Here is a 21,298-nt window from a genome sequence, read left to right as displayed (position 1 = left end):
AAAGTAAAGGAAAATACATCCTTGAGGTATGAGGGAATGCCAACCCAAAAGATGCGAAGAGAAGAGAGGCCCCCAGCCCAATTTTGGCTTCTCTTTTTATGTTTTTTCTCCTCCCCCTGGGCCTGTCCTATGTAAATTGGGTTAGCCAGGGGTGCTGTTTGTTTTACCTGAGGTCCTCACTCCGATCTTCGGACCTTCCTTTTTTCTATTTTTTCGGGCTTTTCCCTCCCTTGTCTTTTAGCCACTGCCATTCTGGACTCCTTTTTCCTATTCTAAATACCGAACAAAATCAAAGTTCAACTGCAAAACTTTTAAAGATCTTATTGGGTTTATTCAATATTTCATGAATTGGACAGCATCCCTTCTAGCAGATAGAAAGGAGCTCTGAGGAGCTGTACAAAATGAAAAAAAAAAAATTATAGGTGGAAGGGAGTGGGAATAAGAAAGTTAATTGGGCAAAAAGTGGATTATGGTAAGGTCATTTCACTTTAGGAGACAGCAGATGTCTATCAGGCAGATGACCTCATTAGTACTAAACAACTGATGGCTGATTGGTTCTTGACTCCATTTTTGGGAGAGGCCAAAACTGTAATTAAGTCTTGGTGACATAGGGCTTGGCATAAGTGACTCCATTTTGGGCTTGTTGTCCTGTTTTCAACACAATTTAAGTTAAAGAAAAAAACTGTTAAGAAAATAATAGTAAAGGTGATATGTGTATAAAACACAAATTGTGAAGTTTTTTTTGGTGGTATACTGATACAATGAAATTTTGTAAAGGTGATTCACAGAAGTCTCAAGTCTGAGAACTACCTCCTAACCTGTGTCTATGTAACACCATTAGTTGGGTCATTTCTTTTTTTTGGCTGAATCATCTATTGTAGTCATCACTATTTTCAAATGAAATTCGACCCCAAAATATGCCTCTGTGGCATAAGAATTATCTTGAGAAACTGCAAACATAGGAGAAGTTTGAAAACAGAGTAGGAGTTTCCCTTTCTTAAAGGAAATCTACATTTATAAATGAAACTTATATTAGAAAAGGGGCTGGTAGCACGGAGAGAGCTATTTTCAGAGGTCATTTTTTTCACCTCAGAAATTTATCTGACTGGCAGAGTAACTTTATTTACTGCTCTCATTGTCCCACAACTCACCTACCCTGCTTTAACATCCCATACCCATACTGTATTCTTTGCCTCAGGGTGATATGTTGTTGTTTAATTGCTGAGTTGAGTCTGACTCTTTTGCGACCACATGGACTGCAACCAGTCAGGCTCCTCTGTCCATTGGATTTCCCAGGCAAGAATCCTGGAATGGGTTGCCTTCTCCAGTTCCTTCTCCAGGGGATCTTATAAGCCTCTATTGTCTGACTGCCTTTTGAGTGTCATATCTTTGTGGGGCTCCATTACTATTGTACTTAGTATGTATGTAATTAAAATTGTTTTTCTCATGTTAATCTGTCTTTTATTACAAGGGGTTTCAGCCAAGAAACTGGAAGGGTAGAGGGAAAAATATATTTTCTTCTTGACACACGTAAGGAATCAAATGCCAAATTGTTATGCTCATTAATATTTATAATTTACCAAAAATCAGACATGTCGTTTGACCTATACCATCACTTTTTAATAAACCCAATCTTCTCAAGGCTTGTGAGTCCATGGTTCTGATGTTTGAGTTTCTACTTTTGTTCCTTTATTCTTTCTTTTGGCTATAATTGAGTTACTTTTATTTGCATATAACAGAGTGCTAGATATTATAGTACAAAGAAAAAATATTAAGACATCTTCTAGAAGTTTAAAAGGCAGTTGAAAAGTGAAAAAGAAAGCACAGAGCAAAACCTAGCATTTATTGAACACTGACTATACCGAGCTTAAAAGCTTTTCATTCATTGTCTCATTTCATCCTTACTATGAATACAAGCTTCTGAGGTAGGTACTATAATGACTTATATCAATGGAACTCTTACGAGGTGCTTTATGTGTGTTCTGTTATGCATATAATTTTCACAAAATTCCTGTGAGGTCCTGACAATCAATGGGGCCCATAACTCAACATTCAAAAAACTAAGATCATGGCATCCAGTCCCATCACTTTCTGGCAAATAGAAGGGGAAAAAGTGGAAGCAATGACAGATTTTATTTTCTTGGGCTCCGAAAATTACTGCAGCCAGGAATTTAAAAGATGCTTGCTCCTTGGAAGGAAAGCCCTGACAAACCTAGAGAGCATATTAAAAAGCAGAGACATCACTTTGCTGCGATGTATAAGCTGTGATGTGCTGTGATGTGCTGTGATGTATAAGACTCTTGAGAGTCCCTTGGACTGCAAGGAGATCCAACCAGACCATCCTAAAGGAGATCAGTCCTGAGTGTTCATTGGAAGGACTGATGCTGAAGCTGAAACTCCAATACTTTGGTCACCTGACGCAAAGAGCTGACTCATTTGAAAAGACTCTGATGCTGGGAAAGATTGAAGGTGGGAGGAGAAGGGGATGACAGAGAATGAGATGGTTAGATGGCATCACTGACTCAGTTGACATGAGTTTGGGTAAACTCTGGGAGTTGGTGATGGACATGGAGGCCTGGCGTGCTGCAGTCCATGGGGTTGCAAAGAAAAGCTATGGTTTTTTCAGTAGTTGTGTATGGATGTGAGAGCCGGACCATAAAGAAGGCTGAGCACTGAGGCAATGATGTTTTTGAACTGTGGCATTGGAGAAGACTCTTGAGAATCCCTCAGACTGCAAAGAGATCAAACCAATCAATCCTAAAGGAAATCAACCCTGAATATTCATTGGAAGGACCGATACTCCAGTGCTTTGGCCACCTGATATGAAGAGTTGACTCATTGGAAAAGATTCTGATGCTGGGAAAAACTTAAGGCAAAAGGAGATGGGGGCCATAGAGGATGAAGATGGTTGGATAGCGTCATGAGTCAATGAATATGCATTTGAGCAAACTCCAAGAGACAGTGAAGGACAGGGAGCCTGGCCTGCTGCCATCCATGGGGTCTCAAAGAGTCAGACATGACTTAGTGACTGAACAACAATAACATTATATTGAAGGGGAAACTGAGTCACAGAGAAGTTATGCAATTTGCTCAAGGTTACCTGCCAGTTAGTGGTAGAGCAGAGGATTGGAAGCCAGGCAGTTTGACTCTAAAACCTGGACTTTTGCTGCCAAAATGAGGATACTGAGGCTTAGAAAGAAAAAAGTAACCTGACCAAGAGTATGTGGCTAATAAGTATTGAGCTGTATTTAGTTTGACTCTAGGGCTCACACTCTTTTCCCTTATGCTAGTAATACACACTGTCTCATAAAACAATGGGCTAACTTTTAAAAAGAGCAGTGTAACAATGTCACATGGTAGGGTATGGTGATGACAAGTTTAACAAAATTTCCAGATGTTTTCTTTCCTTTCAGGAAGAAAATTTTGTTATTTGCACTGTTCCCAATGTCCTTGTTGGATTTGCTTTTATGCTTTAACTTTTTTTCAATAATAAGGGCAATTAGTTCAACACCCGGACCCTTCAATGCTCTGGGTTACTTGTCTTGCTGCCTTAATGATATGGATGGGCTCGATTTTTTTGTGTTCCATTTGCTGTTTTATCGACATAGCTATTGATGAAAGAAAACTCCATGCCCAGATGCATTCTTTGGCCTTAAATTGGCTTGATGGACAGACATTACCTTTGGACAATTAACCCTCTTTGTAGCAAAAGCCTTTCCAGACCATCTGTGTTCACAGTGTATTGCTGTTAACATCTCCAATGCCTGAATTGATCTTTTCTCTAGCTTTTAGAGGTAGCAGCTTTTTTTCGGTTTTATTTTTGCTTGTTTAGTTACTCAGTCGTGTCTGACTCTTTGTGACCCCATGGATTGCAGCATGCCAGGCTTCCCTGTCCTTCACCATATCCCGAAGTTTGCTCAAACCCATGTCCATTGAGTTGGTGATGCCATCCTACCATCTCATCCTCTGTCATCCCCTTCTCCTCCTGCCTTCAATCTTTCCCAGCATCAGGATCTTTTCCAATGAGTTGGCTCTTCGCATCAGATGACCAAAGTATTGGAGCTTCAGCTTCAGCATCAGTCCTTCCAATGAATATTCAGGATTGACTTCTTTTAGGATTGACTGGTTTTATCTCTTTGCAGCCCAAGGGCTCTCAAGAGTCTTCTTCAATACCACAGTTCGAAAGCATAAATTTTTCAGTGCTCAGGCTTCTTTATGATCTAGCTCTCACATCCATACATGACTACTGGGACAACTATAGCTTTGACTAGATGGACCTTTGTTGGCAGAGTGATGTCTCTGCTTTTTAATATGCTGTCTAGGTTGGTCATAGCTTTTCTTCCAAGGAACAAGGTTCCACATTCAGTTGACACTGTCACTTTCTTCAGTTCATCAGTTTTGCCACCCTCTCTCCAACCAAATAAATAAATATACAAACCCATCTTGAACACTACATAGAAAGAAGGTAGGCTCTGAGAGATGAAGGGCATTTTGATCTGCAGAAATGTTGCATGTGGTGGTTGTGGTGGTATGTGTGGATGTACATATGACAGTACATGCATGCTAAGTCACTTCTTTTGTGTCTGACTCTTTGTGACCCCCATGGACTGTAGCCTGCCAGCCTTCTCTGTCCATTGGATTCTCCAGGCAAGAATACTGGAGTAGATTGCCATGCTCTTCTCCAGGGGATCTTCCCAACCTAGGGATAGAACCTGCATCTCTCATGTCTCCTGCATTGGCAAGTGGGTTCTTTACCACTAGAGCCACCTGGGAAGCCCACTTGTGCCAGAGGGAAGTGCCAATAAGAAATGAAAAAAATTCCCTCAATGTAGGCAGTGGCAGCAGCTTGTGCAGCCATGGCCAAGTTTAAGGCTTGAGATCTTTCTGGCAAGATGGAGCTGCTGAAACAACTGGGTGGCCTGAAAGTGGCACTGCCCAGGCTAGGCATCATCAAAATGACAAGTAGTGTGTCGTCCAAGCCCTCCAAGATCCTAGGTGTTTGTAAATTCATTTCCCGACTTCTCACTGTTGTTAATCAGACTCAAAAAGAGAACCTCAGGAAGTACAAGCCTCTGCAGCCCAAGAAAGCACATACTGCAGGTTCAACAAGCATGAGGAGAGTTGAAGAACAAGAAATAGCAGCAGGAGAAACAGTTGTTCCACTGCTGAAGTTCGTGGTCAAGGCCTGAGCATCACAGTCAGTAAAACATAAACAAACTGGCAAAAAATAAAAAAGAGAGGGACTAAAAAAAAAAAGTGAAATGGCATAGGAAATAAGGACGGAAAAGTTGTAGTTATTTTATTTGCTACAGTTCCTATTCTATCCAATCTAGAGATTTCCTTGAAGAGATTCCATGTTTCCCATCAGTGCTATGTAAAGGAAAGGGTTCAATAAGTTGAATATAAAAGCAAGACAGTTCTTTTTTTCCAACCCCAAAGAGAAGGATTTAGGTCCTTGCTCTGCTCGGAAAGGAAGAATGTATTTCCCAATATGTAACAAGTTATGTAAATCTTAATGAAACTTAAAATATCAGTTGAATACTGCTGATAGTGTTCCTTTAAAAATATTCTTGTGGAATCACAAAGGACAGGATAATTAAAACTCCTTGCATATTTTAGTTCTTTGACCTCTCATTAGTTTTAGCATTATAAATTGCCATTTGTTAGCAACCTAATTTGAGTATTAGCCCCTCTGAGCTTACAGCACACATTCTTTAGAGTGGACTCTGCGTGACTCAGAATGCATGTTGTTACTGCATACCTGAGATGGAAAATGGAAGAAAAAATTGCCTTGCTCCTGTGTATTCACAAGTTACTCATACCAAAATGGTTAAGTGATGGGAAAGCAGTTCCTTTCAATATCCATGGCTGTAAGTTTGATAAAAGAATATCAATGGGCAGTGGGACTAGTTCATTATGGAATTAGCTTTATGAGGTATCATGGAGGGTGGAGGAGAAAGAATTTTGGTCCCTACAGTTTTATTATTATAAAAAGATTGGTCTGTCATATCACCTTTTGCCACCCTGCATAGAAAAATAAAAACTGGCATATTTCCTCAAGGTATTTCCACAAATGATTGCAGAAACTTAGAGCTGGGGGCTACTAACACACTCATTCTTTGTCTCTCTGGATAGGTACTCTCATCTCAGGATTTTAATTAATTCCTCAATATTGCTACTAGGAATATTAGCAAGTATAATCAAGCCGATGTCAATAAAATGGCTTAACTTCTATTTCTTTTTAAGTGAGCAAATCAGAGAGTTGTGAGAAAGCAGGAAAGCATAAGAATAAGAATATGGAAATATACTCCTCATCCTTGCCAAACATAAGTAACTGAACAACTTAGTCCCATTTGCTCCATTACATACCAGAAGATCATTCAAAGCAAGCATGAAATCTTCAAATGTCCTGAGTTTAAGATCATGAGAGATTAATTGCAGTCAGGATTAAATCTTGAAAAATGAAGGCAAACACATACATAACAATGGCGACAACAACAAAATACAATAGATTCTCTTAGTGAACTTCCTCTTAATCACCTTACTGGATTAACTGACACTCAGGACCAGGACCAATAGGCTCCATACACTAACTGCTTATAGTTAGTAGTGTGGTTAGAAGTAGTGTGAGTAGAAGTGTTGAGTTTGCCCAGATACTTCTGCTTAAACAGTTTGAGTTGTATGCTTATTGAAAATTAGTTGAGTTTACTACTTTGCCAACAAAGGTCCACCTAGTCAAGGCTATGGTTTTTCCAATGGTCATGTATGGATGTGAGAGTTGGACTGTGAAGAAAGCTGAGCACCGAAGAATGGATGCTTTTGAACTGTGGTGTTGGAGAAGACTCTTGAGAGTCCCCTGGACTGCAAGGAGATCCAACCAGTCCATTCTAAAGGAGATAAGTCCTGGGTGTTCATTGGAAGGACTGATGCTGAAGCTGAAACTCCAGTACTTTGGCCACCTCATGTGAAGAGTTGACTCATTGGAAAAGACTCTGATGCTGGGAGGGATTGGGGACAGGAGGAGAAGGGGACGACAGAGGATGAGATGGCTGGATGGCATCACTGACTCGACGGACATGAGTTTGAGTGAACTCCGGGAGTTGGTGATGGACAGGGAAGCCTGGCGTGCTGCAATTCATGGGGTCGCAAAGAGCTGGACATGACTGAGCGACTGAACTGAACTGATTCTAAATCTATTTATGCCAGTTGTACATAATAATGTAATTATATGATTTAATTAAATATTATGTAAACTGATGAAATGTGAATGCAAAATGAGTTGTTGCTTCAATGATATCTAGGCTGAATGCCTTTGTAAGACTCAGTAAATGCAGGGCGCTAAAAAAAAAATCTGTCAGATTAGGCGTGGGTGAGAAAAAAGTAGAAGATGGGGGAAATTATAATAATTAAGAAGATTCTACATTCATATCGCTTCACATGTTTTGTTTTTTACTTTATCTTATGGATAATTTCAAACATATCTAAAATTAGAGAGTATAGTATAATTAAACAGGATGCTCTCATCATCCAGCTTCAATAATTATCCCTACATGTCCAATCTTGCTTAAGCTATACCCACCCATTCCTTCACCAGAATTATTTTGAGGCAAATCTCAAATATCGTATCACTTCCTAGCATAGGTCTTTTTTCATTCTCATTCCACTTTAAAGGAATCCAAACTAGAAATGATGGATGCAAATTGTGCAAGCAAGATAGTGCAAAAGTATAAAAGTCAAACCATACTTGAGAAAAGGGCTGGAGGGTAGAAAAAAATTGTGGAATCCAAGTACTGGGCCCTAGAAGAGAGAAGCTATTCACTTATTCTGCTATCCAAAAAAAAAAAAAAAAAAAAGGAAGGCATGACCAAGGTGGTGGAGTAGGAAGACCTTGAGAACAACTCCTCCCAATGGCACACCAAAATTACAACTATTTGCAGAACAACTGTTTATGAGAATGACCTGAAGACTAGCATAAATGATAAAACTAAAGCTAAAAAGAAAGAACCACAGAAAAATGGGTAGAAGTGGTGTAGATGGGGAATAGTCAAGACTCACACTCCTGGAAGAGGCGACCCACGAATGGGAGGATAATCACAATTGCAGAGGTTCTCCCCAAGAAGCGAGGGGTCTGAGCCACATGTTAAGCTTTCAAGCCTGGGGGTGCACACTGGGGAGATGAGCCTGCAGAACATGTAATTTTGAAGACCAGTGTGGCTTAGGTATGGGAGAGGTAGAGGGCTGTCGGAAACAGTCTCTACTCTTAAAGGGCATATGCAAAATCTCATACATTCCAAGACCAACACAGAGATAGTAGTTTGAAAAGAGTCTGGTCAGACTCCCTTGCTAATCTTAGAGAGCCTCTTGGGTTGGTAGGAGGCAATTAGGACTATCCTTAGGAACATAGATGCTGGTGGCAGCCATTTTGGGGATCCTATTCTACCATAAGGGCACTGGTACTGGCAAGCACTATTTTGGAGTATCTTTTTAGCCTATTAGTATGCAGGGTTTACTTATCCACTAGCAGACTGTCACCACCCCTGGGGCCTTCTGAGCTGGACAACCAGTCTGGGATTTCCTGGGACAAGCAGCCACTCTGGGGCCTGACCCAACTCATCAGCAAGCCAGCACAAGCCTCAGGACACCCAACCCCTGCATTCTGCCATGCTGGGACCCAGCTCTACACCAGTGGGTTGGCAGCCACCATGTAAAGAAGGGCCTAGCAACCAAGTGGGCCAGGGGCCAGCTATGCCTACCAGTGCATCCATAACAGTCAGCCCTGCTGCAACAGAAGGTCCCATGTAGCCCACAAAAGGGAACAACTAGAGCATATAATTCAGGTGACCAGATGGTAGTATGTTGTTGAACCCCATAAAATGTCTGCTACATAAGGCTATTTCTCCAAAGTCAGGAACTGTAACTGACCTACCTAATATTTAAAAATAGAAAGAACTAAGCAAAATGAGGAGACAGAGGAATATGATAAAACCACAGAAAAACAACTAAGCAAAATGAAGAATAATAATCTACTTGATAAAGAGTTCAAGGTAATAATCATAAAAGGCTACTCAATGAATTCCAAATGGAATGAACACAGTGAGAAGTTTAAAAGAGAGTTTGGAAATATAAGAGCTTCCCTGGTGGCTGAAATGGTAAAGAATCTGCCTGCAATGCAGGAGACCCAAGTTCAATCCCTGAATTGGGAAGTTCCCCTTGAGAAGGGAATGGCTACTCACTCCATTATTCTTGCCTGAAGAATTCCATGGACAGAGGAGCCTGGCAGGCTACAGTCCATGGGATCCCAAAGAGTCAGACATGACTGAATGACTAACATTTTCACTTTCACTTTGGAAATATAAAAATGAATGAAATAAAGTTGAACAATGCAATCATTGAAGAAAAAGTACACTAGAAGGAATCAACAGTATATTAGATGATACAGAAGAACAAATCAGCAAACTAGAAGAAAGAGTAGTGGAAAACACTCAAGCTGAACAGAAAAAAAAGAATTTTAAAACATGAAAACAGTGTAAGAGACCTCTGGGACAACATCAAGAGTACTAATATTTACAGTACAGTGGTCTCAGAAGGCAAGAGAGAGAGGTAGGGGCAGAGAACTTACTTATTTGAAGAATTAATAGTTAAAAACTTCCCTAACCTGGGAAAAGAATGAGGCATCCTGGTCAGGGGAATACAGAGCTCCAAATAAGATGAATCTAAAGAGGTCCACATCAAGACACAGTATAATTAAAATGGCAAAAATTAAAGAGAGGACCCTAAAAATAGAAAAAGAAAAGCAACTAGTTATGTACAAGGGAACTCCTGTAAGACTCTCAACTGTCTTTTCAACAAAACTAAATATGCTGTAAAGATATATTTTACAACACAGGAAATATGGCCAATATTTATAATAACTATAAGTGGAGAGGCAGTGGCCAAGAGGAGTTACCCCACGTCTGAGGTCAGGGGCAGTGCCTGAGGGTGCCAGGATGTGATGGTGTAGGAACGGCGGAGAGGAGCTACCCCAGTCCAAGGTAGGGGCGGCAGCCGGCCGGGAAGAGCTACCTCATGTCCGAGGTCAGGGGCCGCAGCCGAGAGGAGCTACCAAACGCCTGAGGCCAGGGGCAGCGGCCGGAAGGAGCAACCCCACATCCAAGGAGGGGTGGCTGCGTGGGCACAGGAGGGCCTAGAAGAGCTATCCCATGTTCAAGGTCAGGAGGGGTGACGGTGAGGAGATACCCCTCATCCAAGGTAAGGAGCAGCAGCTGTGCTTTGCTGGAGCAGCTGTGAAGAGATACCCCACGTCCAAGGTAAGAGAAATCCAAGTAAGACGGTAGGTGTTGCAAGAGGGCATCAGAGGGCAGACACACTGAAACCATACTCACAGAAAACTAGTCAATCTAATCACACTAGGACCACAGCCTTGTCTAACTCACTGAAACTAAGCCATGCCCGTGGGGCCACCCAAGACGGGCGGGTCATGGTGGAGAGGTTTAACAGAATGTGGTCCACTGGAGAAGGGAATGGCAAACCACTTCAGTATTCTTGCCTTGAGAACCACATGAACAGTATGAAAAGGCAAAATGATAGGACACTGAAAGAGGAACTTCCCAGGTCAGTAGGTTCCCAATATGCTACTGGAGATCAGTGGAGAAATAACTCCAGAAGAATGAAGGGATGGAGCCAAAGCATAGACAATACCCAGTTGTGGATGTGACTGGTGATAGAAGCAAGGTCTGATGCTGTAAAGAGCAATATTGCATAGGAACCTGGAATGTCAGATCCATGAATCAAGGCAAATTGGAAGTGGTCCAACAAGAGATGGCAAGAGTGAACATCGACATTCTAGGAATCAGTGAACTAAAATGGACTGGAATGGGTGAATTTAACTCAGATGACCATTATATCTACTACTGCGGACAGGAATCCCTCAAAAGAAATGGAGTAGCCATCATGGTCAACAAAAGAGTCCAAAATGCAGTACTTGGATGCAATCTCAAAAACAACAGAATGACCTCGGTTCGTTTCCAAGGCAAACCATTCAATATCACAGTAATCCAAGTCTATACCCCAACTAGTAACGCTGCAGAAGCTAAAGTTGAATGGTTCTATGAAGACCTACAAGACCTTTTAGAACTAACACCCAAATAAGATGTCCTTTTCATTATAGGGGACTGGAATGCAAAAGTAGGAAGTCAAGAAACACCTGGAGTAACAGGCAAATTTGGTCTTGGAATACGGAATAAAGCAGGGCAAAGACTAATAGAGTTTTGCCAAGAAAATGCACTGGTCATAGCAAACACCCTCTTCCAACAACACAAGACTCTAGACATGGACATCACCAGATGGTCAACACCTAAATCAGATTAATTATATTCTTTGCAGCCAAAGATGGAGAAGCTCTATACAGTCAACAAAAGCAAGACAGGAGCTGACTGTGGCTCAGATCATGAACTCCTTATCACTAAATTAACACTTAAATTGAAGAAGTAGGGAAAACCACTACCATTCAGGTATGATCTAAATCAAAACCTTTATGATTATACAGTGCAAGTGAGAAATAGATTTAAGGAACTAGATCTGATAGAGTGCCTGATGAACTATGGACAGAATTCATGACATTGTATAGGAGACAGGGATCAAGACCATCCCCATGGGAAAGACATGCAAAAGAGCAAAATGGCTATCTGGGGAGGCCTTACAAATAGCTGTGAAAAGAAGAGAAGTGAAAAGCAAAGGAGAAAAAGGAAGATATAAGCATCTGAATGCAGAGTTCCAAAGAATAGCAAGAAGAGATAAGAAAGCCTTCCTTAGCGATCAATGCAAAGAAATAGAGGAAAACAATAGAATAGGAAAGACTAGAGATCTCTTCAAGAAAATTAGAGATACCAAGGGAACACTTCATGCAAAGATGGGCTCGATAAAGGACAGAAACGGTATGGACCTAACGGAAGCAGAAGATATTAAGAAGAGGTGGCAGGAATACACAGAAGAACTGTACAAAAAAGATCTTCATGACCTAGATAATCATGATGGTGTGATCACTCACCTAGAGCCAGACATCCTGGAATGTGAAGTCAAGTGGGCCTTAGAAAGCATCACTATGAACAAAGCTAGTGGAGGTGATGGAATTCCAGTTGAGCTATTTCAAATCCTGAAAGATGATGCTGTGAAAGTGCTGCACTCAATATACCAACAAATTTGGAAAACTCAGAAGTGGGCACAGGACTGGAAAAGGTCAGTTTTCATTCCAATCCCAAAGAAAGGCAATGCCACAGAATGCTCAAACTACCTCACAATTGCACTCATCTCACATGCTAGTAAAGTAATGCTCAAAATTCTCCAAGCCAGGCTTCAACAATACGTGAACTGTGAACTTCCAGATGTTCAAGCTGGTTTTAGAAAAGGCAGAGGAACCTGCGATCAAATTGCCAACATCCACTGATCATGGAAAAGGCAAGAAAGTTCCAGAATAAACATCTATTTCTGCTTTATTGACTATGTCAAAGCCTTTGACTGTGTGGATCACAATAAACTGTGGAAAATTCTGAAAGAGATGGGAATATCAGACCACCTGACCTGCCTCTTGAGAAACCTGTATGCATGTCAGGAAGCAACAGTTAGAACTGGACGTGGACCAACAGACTGGTTCCAAATAGGAAAAGGAGTACATCAAGGCTCTATATTGTCACCCTGCTTATTTAACTTATATGCGGAGTACATCATGAGAAACGCTGGGCTGGAAGAAGCACAAGCTGGAATCAAGATTGCTGGGAGAAATATCAATAACCTCAGATATGCAGATGACACCACCCTTATGGCAGAAAGTGAAGAGGAACTAAAAAGCCTCTTGATGAAAGTGAAAGTGGAGAGTGAAAAAGTTGGCTTAAAGCTCAACATTCAGCAAATGAAGATCATGGCATCTGGTCCCATCACTTCATGGGAAATAGATGGGGAAACAGTGGAAACAGTGTCCGACTTTATTCTTTTGGGCTCCAAAAACACTGCAGATGTTGACTTCAGCCATGAAATTAAAAGACACTTACTGCTTGGAAGAAAAGTTATGACCAACCTCGATAGCATATTGAAAAGCAGAGACATTACTTTGCCAACAAAGGTTCGTCTAGTCAAGGCTATGGTTTTTCCTGTGGTCATGTATGCATGTGAGCATTGGACTGTGAAGAAGGCTGAGCACCGAAGAATTGATGCTTTTGAACTGTGGTGTTGGAGAAGACTCTTGAGAGTCCCTTGGACTGCAAGGAGATCCAACCAGTCCATTCTGAAGGAGATCAGCCCTGGGATTTCTTTGGAAGGACTGAGGCTAAAGCTGAAACTCCAGTACTTTGGCCACCTCATGCGAAGAGTTGACTCATTGGAAAAGACTCTGATGCTGGGAGGGATTGGGAGCAGAAGGAGAAGGGGACGACAGAGGGTGAGATGGCTGGATGGCATCACTGAGTCAATGGATGTAAGTCTGAGTGAACTCCGGGAGTTGGTGATGGACAGGGAGCCCTGTCATGCTGCGATTCATGGGGTCGCAAAGAGTTGGACATGACTGAGTGACTGAAGTGAACTGAATAAGTGGAGCATAACCTTTAAAGACTGTGAATCACTACATTGTATAGTTGTAACTCACAATATTGTAAAGCAACTATATTTCAATAAAAAATGAAAGAAATAAAAACAAAATAAATGAACAAACAGAAGAATATAGAAACAGAGTCATAGATATGGAGAAGAAATAGGTCTTTGCTAGAAGGGAGAGTGATAGAAGGCTGAGCAAAATAGATGAAGGAGATTGAGATACAAATGTCCAATAATAAAAAAATAAATCATGTGCTCAGTTGTTCAGTTGTGTCCAACTCTTGGGGATGTAATATACAGCATAGGGAATATGGTCAATAATATGTCAATAAATTTGTATGGTGACAAATAGTAACTAGATTTATTGTGATGGTCATTTTGTAATGTATATAAAATATAAAATCACTAATATAATATTGTAAGTCAATTATACTTCAAGAAAATATTTTTCATATAAAATATTTGAGATACAATATATTTTAATGATTGTTTTAGTCACTTAGAAAATGAGCAGATAAATGACCTGAATGGCTCCTCTAGCCAAATTGTGCCATAGGAAAGCAGAGGAAGTTGAGACAGAAAGAGTGGAGTCAGAAGGGCAGAGATGAGAGATTTTTGGAGATAGGGTGAACAATGGTTTGTGATTTAACAGGTAAATTTCCAGTTCCTCATTTTCTGACTGGGCTTTGTTGGATTTCCATGAGGTTGTTGGTTGCAGTTTTTTTTATTAAACCCCCTTTTACTTAAGCTTGTCTGAATATATTCCTGTTCTTTGAGGCCAACAATTACTGACTGAGAAACAGGATGACCTCTGATATAGAAGGTGTAAGAAGAGAATCAAAAGGCACAGACAAAAAACACTTTACAGTTTAAACCAAATATAGCTTTTGGCTAAGTTCTCTTGGCAAGTCCCTGTATATGTGCACTTATGTGTATGTGTATGTATGTATTTATGCCTTTAATATCCACTAATATGCTTTCTATACAGCACTGAGGGCTATTCCAGCTTAATAGACTTAATTCACATATAATATTAAACAGGAAGGAATTATCTACAGGTAAACCCACGACTATGGAACAGGATAAATTTACATTATTTTCTTCATGGTTTTACTACTATGCTCCTCCATTGTTTAAAAGTTGCCTATGAACCTGAAAAAGAGCATTTTCTATTTTAATTCTATTTCATTCTAACCAATTCTGGGTTGGTAATAGATAAGTGAAAATGTTAGTCGCTCAGTCATGTCTGACTCTTTGTGACCCCACGGACTGTAGCCCACCAGGCTCCTCTGTTCATGGAGTTCTCTAGGCAAGAATACTGAAGTGGGTAGCCATTCCCTTCTCCAGGGGATCTTCCTGAGCCAGGGATTAATGCTCCCAAACTTTCATGTTCAACTATTATATAGAGTTCAACTTAATTCTTTCTGTGAACTATGTTTCATGCATGAAAAAAACTAAAACTCAGAGAAGTTATCTTGTCCAAAGTTGCCCGTCTAGTGAGTGGCAGAATGAGGTACTCTTTCTATGGCAAGAAAGGTTGTTTCTTACTATAGAAAGGCTGTTTTTCCTCCAACCTTTAGTGCAGTAGCATTTGAATATGAAAGCAGAATGGAACACATAGGTTAAAATAAGACTACCAGTGACATTCTTCCATGATGAAGAAATAATTAATAGTATTACAGACAGAATTCCTTTAATTTAGCATTCTGTTAATCACACAGACTATTAAATGGTAATATATCTACTGAGGAAAATATGCTTTATTCAAGACAGAACAGGGATGATCACAGTCTTATGTTCAAATTGTAAGAAAACATCTTTGTCCACATGGCTTTAATTCGAGTTTAAGTCATAGGTAAATTTGAATCATCCTTGATCTGACCTTAACCTCTTTTGTATTTATCACTATTTTCTACAATAATGGTGGCACTAGGGGTAAAGAACCACCTGCCAACGCAGGAGACATAAGAGACACGAGTTCGATCCCTGGGTTGGGAAGATCCTCTAGAGAACAAAATGGCAATCCACTCCAGTATTCTTGCCTAGAGAATCCCCTAGACAGAGGAGGCTGGCGGGCTACAGTCCGTGGAGTCACAAAGAGTCGGACATGACTAAAGTGATTTGGCACACACCTACAACATTCACTCTGCTTTTCTTATGAAATGCCTCCAGTGGAAATGTCAGGGAGTATTTTGAATAAGAATTAGGAAGTCTCCAGTGGAGGAAAATCTGGAAGGGTATTCAGGACATCTGGTTGTAACATTTTGTAAACGGCATATGTAGATTCAGCACTGGTCAGGTAGGTCTTGGCTTTTGTGCACAATTTCCTAGAGGAAACCATTTCCCTTACCTGGATCTCAGTTTAGGGCTTCCAAATTGAGCAACCTTGTCTAAATTATCTCTATAAATCTTTCCTAACTTGATAGTTTTGCTTTGTATGAAGTAAATTTCCCAAAACAATAGCTCACCGAAAGAGAATTATATTACTCTTTTTCTTTTAAGAAAGTCACTTAATTGATGGAAATGCATTTCCTAGAAGCTGGTGAATCTAATATTTGAAGGATACCAGCCTAGTTTGTACTGACATCTTATGTGACTTCCCCTAGACATGACACAATCTGACAGGACTCTTCCATACAGCTCATCTGGCCCAGAGGTTAAACATGTTCATTTGCTTATTATCAGGGCCCTGCATACACATGTCTACCAACACTTCTAGCTCTTGGGGAAAAAACAAATTGCAGAGAGGCTTGGCATTTTACCTTTCTGTTTGTTCTTGGCAAGATTGCTGTTTTCCCTTGCAATTTCATGAGCATTGTATGGTTCCTATTGAATGACTAAAATGTGTTTGTTGTTGGTGTATGACAGAGAAATATCATTCTCCTTTAAAAAAAAATGGGGGAATAGTCTGTTTAATTTCTAAGGCTACCATTCATTCAAAAATATTAAATGCATTTAAAACAGAGAACAATTATTTGTCACACAATGAAGGCAACTTCTAGAAAATTCCACGTGGCCAATTTCTAGTTTCCTTTAGGAAATACAGAGCCAAACCCCTCTTAACTCTACCCTCCAGGTGGCTCAGTGGTAAAGAATCTGCCTGCCAGTGTAGGAGATGCAAGAGACCTGGGTTTGACCCCTGGGTCGGAAAGATCCCCTGGAGAAGGGAATGGCAAACCACTCCAGCATTCTTGCCTGGAGAATCCCATGGACAGAGCAGCCCTGATGGACTATAGTCCATGGGGTCACAAAGAGTTGGACATGACTGAGCTACTGAGCATGGCACAGCAGTCATCCAGTACAGAGCTTCCCTACAAATAAATTCACTGTAGCTTTGCTAAGTCTAATTTCTCTGCCCTCATAAATCTACATTCAGTATTAATGGCAAAACTGAAGATGAGATTGTGGCAAGTCTGTCAGACACGCATTTTTTTTTTTTTAACTTTTACATACTAATGATTCATTTCTGAGTCCTGAGAAAAGTGAAAACAATATTTCTGATTATCAATGGCATCCCTGTCCCCAGGGTAACAGCTTTGGTTTCTGTGACATTCAAATTATGTTCCTAAGCCTGAACCATTTTCCCTTTTTATTTTTACACGTGTTGTCTTTTCTCACACCAGTTTTTCTTGAATATACTCTCGATGTACCTTCCATGCTCTTTTACATCGTGTCTAGCAGTATATATTCGATTGCTTGTTACATGAAATCAGAAGGCTTTATGGTATATGATTAAATTCAGTGCTACTATATTCTGGAAACAGTGTTCATCTTTCTAACTGGCTGCTGAAGCAGCACTACCAAGAGGGAAGTTCTGACTTCATTCAGGTGTCTTTTTTTTTTTGCTTCAGTTTTCTTAGACATTTCTTTGCTGTCTTTTTTTTTTTATTACAATAGAAAATAGCTAATAAATAATATTTTGCTGCATTCTTCTCTGGATACAGCCTCCCCTCTTTTTTTAAGATGAGAATTTTGAACCAGGAGTATGCTGGTAAATATATTTACCATATATTTTATATATATATATATATATATATATATATATATATATATATATATATAAAATCTATATCTGTGTGTGTGTATATATATATATATATAGTTACTAAGAGATTGCAACCTCCCAATCCTGTATGGGACAGTGACATTTAGGATATATACTATAGGTTACATTTCTGATATTTTGATTAACATGTTTGTTTCAGGTTTTGAGAATTTTCATATGTTTTTGAAAGGGTCAGAGAGGGATCTGTGACTTCAAAAGTACTGCAGTCTTTTCCAGCTTATATCACATTCTAGACAATAATAGAAATAATGGAAAAAATGGCAGAGTAAAGAAATACCCTATTTTTTTAGGATAGAAATACTCCTATTTCTATCATCTCAGAGTTTATGGGGAAAAAACATATTTTTGTGAAGATTTTTAAAGTGTAGACTACCAAGAACTATCAAGAATATACAGAGTATGTTAGAAACACTATATATTAGGAAAAAATAGATAGAAATTTCTCTTGAGGAGACAGGTTGCCCTTCACGCTCCTATAACAACACAGCTTTTAGAAAGAATAAGTCTTTATCTACTTGCAATTGAGTAGTCACTGAGCAGTTGTTGGACTGAATTGACCAGTTATTTGCATCTCTACAGTTTGACATCTTGTTTGTTCTTCTATTGAGTTAGGATGACCACCTCTGTATGTTATTTCTAACACTGGAGGAGTTACCATGCTGGGCCCTGCTCCAATTTTTTCAATTTTTGCTATAAGGAAAATACAATGTTCATTTATCAGGGCAGTGCAGGTAAACCCTTCAATGGGGCTGAATGGAATCAGTGTAAACAGGCACTTCTGGGACACAAAATTGCAGCAAACAAAATGTTTGGGATTTTTGGATTCTTCCCAAGTGAAATGACCTCAGCATTAAAGTGCAAACTTGGTCATGAACCAAGTTTCCTCCATAGTACATCCCTCATTGTAACTCAGATATGAAGTCGCTTGACCCCTGAGTGCTGCATTATGGTGGCAAGCAATTCTCTGCCACTTCCTGGTGTGTATGAAACAATTTGCTCACCTCCAGTGCCAGAGCTGATTCAATGGCTTCTACAGCCCTTGGAGCACCTTGTCAAGAACAGTTCAGAAGACACTTCAATAGAAAGTGTAAGAATTAAAAGACCAGCTTAGCCATGTGAGTGGTTCAGGGAGAGGAGTTCAGAGATAGCTGCTTTTTCCTTTTCTTTGTGTACTTATTTGGTGATAGTCTCTGATCTGAATCCATCACCCCAATCCACCAGGTTAGAAGCATGTGCAAACTCTAAGCATACCCCAGATGGTGTGTGGGTAAGGCACTACGTGCACGCACTCCAGACTCTTCCCACAGACCATGCCATTGTGCTTGTGGACTTGGACGTTTCTTTTATAGAGCTTGTTTTCCATGTGTGGCTGCAGTATCCTTTCCAAACTGTTCTGACTTCAACTTTCAGTTAAACTGATTAACAATTGTCTGCCGAGTGACAGGAACAGAATTTTCCATGTCTCAGGAGTTCAGTTAATTAGTTCTGCCCAAAGTTACAAATGATGAGGTTCTATAAAGATTTTGCTTTCATGTGTATAGAGATAGCCTAGGTATAGTTTCTTTGTGTTACTTAATAGATCACAAGCTTCTTGTCTTTAAGAAATTTGTCTTTTATTTGAATTGTGAACTGGTACTGTTTGGCAATAATAGCTGTATCTGTTACTGGGTGTGTATCACAACAAATATGATTTTATCAATAACAGTGGTCCCAGTTGAGCCTGACATTCATACATACCTGAGTGCATCTAATTAGCTGATAGGACCACAGGGTCCATTTAAATGGGTTCTGTCACCTGGAGGGAAGAGGCCTAGGAGAAGGAAAAGAGGAGGCATGGAAAGAGTGAGATGAGTCCATGAGGAAATGGCAGGGATAGTCTTGTAAGTGGGAAGTTGATTGGCAAAGATGAGATAGAGAAGGGGTGGGAAGGGTGGCTCAATGTCTGTTCCTTGATCTATTCCCAAAGACTTTTTGAATAGAGGCATTGCAAGCACAAGAAGAAAGACTTGTATTTACAAGGGACTTGTGAGGCACATGATATGGAATGTCATGTGGTCAGGCTGTAGCCTTAATGAGTCAGTAAGTAATAGGACACAGAAGTATTTAAATGTGGTATAGTGAGAATTTAATGAAAAGTAATGGGTAGCCTCTTGAGTGCTGAGGTGGGCCCTCTCCCAGGCTAAAATCATAGAACAGGCAGCAACTTCATGGTATTTAACTCCTCTAACATTGCAGATCTCTATTTCTGCCTAGATGCATTCACGGGGGGTTCCCAGGTGTCTCAGTGGTAAAGAATCTGCTGGCCAATGCAGGAGATGGAGCTTCAATCCCTGGGTCAGGAAGATCCCCTGGAGAAGGAAATGGCAACCCACTCCAGTGTTCTTGTTTGCAAAATTCCATGGATGGAGGAGCCTGGCAGGCTGCAGTCCATGGGTTGCAAAGAGTCAGACATGATTGAACACACACACATGCATTCACTACTGACTTTCTTGTGTTGCTGGCATATATTCTTGCCAATCCTGTTTGCTGGTTTGACAAAAACTCCAAGTGAAAGTAACCTTGAATGAAGTCTAAGTTTTCATTGTTTCCAGTCTTTAATGAACCATCCATGGTGGTCAGGTGACCACATATGATACAAAATGTCCAGTATATGGGCACAGTGTGGTCTCAGCTCAATGAACATTTGGAAGCATTTGAAGGAATTATAACATTTCTTTCACACCTCTAACATCTATAGCTCCAGGAGCAGCAAGAGAATGTGGGATGGACATGGAGGGCACCATGGCAAGAAGCAGCTAGATCATGATAAGATGCCACCCTTGAGTGGTTGTATGGTAACCCAAATTAATGAGATAAATGAAAATGTCAAGTAAAGAGATTATGAGAGGACTCTAAGTTCACAGGGGACACCCCTAAGTACACCCATATATAGATTGATAAGGCTTGATGTGCAGGACAAAGAGGACACCCATATCTCCATTATCCATTATTTAAATTACTGCTACTGTTGCCCTTCCACCTTTCCTGAAATAATAATCCCTTGTATTTACTTAACCTTTGCAGCATATAAGTGCTTTCACATGCTTTCACTCATTTAATGCTGAGAGCAATTCTGTGACACAGCAAAGTATTATGATCATTACACAGATAAAGAAATCTATAATCTAGAGAGTTGATAACATTTCCTTAAAGTAACATCTCTAGAGAGTTGATAAACCGGGTGTAAAATTTAAGCCTTCTGTAGAAGGCAGAATAATGCCCCCACTCCCTAAAGGTGTCCATGTCCTAATCCCTGAAACCTGTGAATACATTAACTTCCATGTCAAAAGGGCTTCCCAGATGGCTCAGTGGTAAAGAATCCGCCTGCCAATGCAGGAGATGCAGGAGACTTGGGTTTGACCTCTGGGTCAGGAAGATCCCCTGGAGTAGCAAATGGCAACCCATGCTAGTATTCTTGCCTGGGAAATCCCATGGACAGAAGAACCTGGAGGGCTACAGTCCATGGGGCCACAGAGTCAGACATGACCGAGCATGCATGCATGCATGCATGTCAAAAGAGACTTTACAGTTGTGAAAACAATTAAGGATCTTGATATGTGGAGATTATTCTGGATTATCAAATTACATGAATTCTTAACCTTAGAGTACCTT

At 40.3% G+C, this 21,298-nt stretch overlaps 1 pseudogene; it reads left to right on the top strand.

Moving 5' to 3' along the window:
- Positions 1-4,892: 4,892 nt before the first annotated feature.
- On the top strand, positions 4,893-5,189 carry LOC147340943 (large ribosomal subunit protein uL29 pseudogene; annotated as a pseudogene).
- The last annotated feature ends 16,109 nt before the right edge of the window (positions 5,190-21,298 follow it).

Source organism: Bos grunniens, chromosome X (assembly GCF_055505025.1).
Source record: "Bos grunniens cultivar Pamir isolate PY7600 chromosome X, Bosgru_T2T1.0, whole genome shotgun sequence".
Classification (NCBI taxonomy): Eukaryota; Metazoa; Chordata; class Mammalia; order Artiodactyla; family Bovidae; genus Bos; species Bos grunniens.
This window is presented reverse-complemented; position numbering and strand designations above follow the sequence as displayed.